Below are 2500 nucleotides of genomic sequence, written 5' to 3'. Positions count from 1 at the left end.
CTGGGTGGTGGGAGCCAGCCCGGGGCCGTGGAACCCAAGCCGGGGCAGTGGGAGCCAGCCCGGGGAGGCTGGAGCTGTCCCCGGGGTCCTGGAACCCTGCCCGGGCAAGTGGGAGCCAGCCCGGGGAGGCTGGAGCTGTCCCCGGGGTCCTGGAACCCTGCCCGGGCAAGTGGGAGCCAGCCCGGGGAGGCTGGAGCTGTCCCCGTGGTCCTGGAACCCTGCCCGGGCAAGTGGGAGCAGAGGCCTGGGTGGTGGGAGGCGGGAGCAGAGGCCTGGGCGGCGGGAGCTGTCCCCGGGGCCGTGGAACCCTGCCCGGGCAAGTGGGAGCCAGCCCAGGGAGGCTGGAGCTGTCCCCGGGGCTGTGGAACCCAAGCCGGGGCAGTGGGAGCAGAGGCCTGGGTGGTGGGAGCCAGCCCGGGGCCGTGGAACCCTGCCCGGGCAAGTGGGAGCCAGCCCAGGGAGGCTGGAGCTGTCCCCGGGGCTGTGGAACCCAAGCCGGGGCCGTGGAACCCAAGCCGGGGCAGTGGGAGCAGAGGCCTGGGTGGTGGGAGCCAGCCCGGGGCCGTGGAACCCAAGCTGGGGCAGTGGGAGCAGAGGCATGGGTGGTGGGAGGCGGGAACTGTCCCCGGGGCAGTGGAACCCAAGCCGGGGCCGTGGAACCCAAGCCGGGGCAGTGGGAGCAGAGGCCTGGGTGGTGTGAGACGGGAGCTGTCCCCGGGGCCGTGGAACCCAAGCCGGGGCAGTGGGAGCAGAGGCCTGGGTGGTGGGACCCAGCCCGGGGCCGTGGAACCCAAGCCGGGGCAAAGGCTGGAGCTGTCCCCGGGGCCGTGGAACCCAAGCCGGGGCAGTGGGAGCAGAGGCCTGGGTGGTGTGAGACGGGAGCTGTCCCCGGGGCCGTGGAACCCAAGCCGGGGTGGTGGGAGGCGGGGGCTGTCCCCGGGGCCGTGGAACCCTGCCCGGGGCAGTGGAACCCAAGCCGGGGCCGTGGAACCCAAGCCGGGGCAGTGGGAGCAGAGGCCTGGGTGGTGGGAGCCAGCCCGGGGCCGTGGAACCCAAGCCGGGGCAGTGGGAGCCAGCCCGGGGAGGCTGGAGCTGTCCCCGGGGTCCTGGAACCCTGCCCGGGCAAGTGGGAGCCAGCCCGGGGAGGCTGGAGCTGTCCCCGGGGTCCTGGAACCCTGCCCGGGCAAGTGGGAGCCAGCCCGGGGAGGCTGGAGCTGTCCCCGTGGTCCTGGAACCCTGCCCGGGCAAGTGGGAGCAGAGGCCTGGGTGGTGGGAGGCGGGAGCAGAGGCCTGGGCGGCGGGAGCTGTCCCCGGGGCCGTGGAACCCTGCCCGGGCAAGTGGGAGCCAGCCCAGGGAGGCTGGAGCTGTCCCCGGGGCTGTGGAACCCAAGCCGGGGCAGTGGGAGCAGAGGCCTGGGTGGTGGGAGCCAGCCCGGGGCCGTGGAACCCTGCCCGGGCAAGTGGGAGCCAGCCCAGGGAGGCTGGAGCTGTCCCCGGGGCTGTGGAACCCAAGCCGGGGCCGTGGAACCCAAGCCGGGGCAGTGGGAGCAGAGGCCTGGGTGGTGGGAGCCAGCCCGGGGCCGTGGAACCCAAGCCGGGGCAAAGGCTGGAGCTGTCCCCGGGGCCGTGGAACCCAAGCCGGGGTGGTGGGAGGCGGGGGCTGTCCCCGGGGCCGTGGAACCCTGCCCGGGGCGGTGGAACCCAAGCCGGGGCAGTGGGAGCAGAGGCCTGGGTGGTGGGAGCCAGCCCGGGGCCGTGGAACCCAAGCTGGGGCAGTGGGAGCAGAGGCCTGGGTGGTGGGAGGCGGGAACTGTCCCCGGGGCTGTGGAACCCAAGCCGGGGCCGTGGAACCCAAGCCGGGGCAGTGGGAGCAGAGGCCTGGGTGGTGGGAGCCAGCCCGGGGCCGTGGAACCCTGCCCGGGGCAAGTGCGAGCCATAGCCTGGGTCCCCATTCAGTAACATGACCATAGGCACAGTTAGCTGACATGACCAGAGGCGGAATTAGCTGACATGACCATAGGCGGAATTAGCCTACATGACCAGAGGCACAGTTAGCTGACATGACCATAGGCACAGTTAGCTGACATGACCAGAGGCGGAATTAGCTGACATGACCAGAGGCGGAATTAGCTGACATGACCAGAGGCGGAATTAGCTGACATGACCATGGGCAGAAGTAGCTGACATGACCATGGGCAGAAGTAGCTGACATGACCATGGGCAGAAGTAGCTGACATGACCATGGGCAGAAGTAGCTGACATGACCATAGGCACAGTTAGCTGACATGACCATAGGCAGAAGTAGCTGACATGACCATAGGCAGAAGTAGCTGACATGACCATAGGCAGAAGTAGCTGACATGACCATGGGCAGAAGTAGCTGACATGACCATGGGCAGAAGTAGCTGACATGACCATGGGCAGAAGTAGCTGACATGACCATAGGCACAGTTAGCTGACATGACCATAGGCAGAAGTAGCTGACATGACCATAGGCAGA

The sequence above is a fragment of the Acipenser ruthenus genome, unplaced genomic scaffold (genome assembly GCF_902713425.1).
Source record: "Acipenser ruthenus unplaced genomic scaffold, fAciRut3.2 maternal haplotype, whole genome shotgun sequence".
In the NCBI taxonomy this organism is placed as follows: Eukaryota; Metazoa; Chordata; class Actinopteri; order Acipenseriformes; family Acipenseridae; genus Acipenser; species Acipenser ruthenus.
This window is presented reverse-complemented; position numbering follows the sequence as displayed.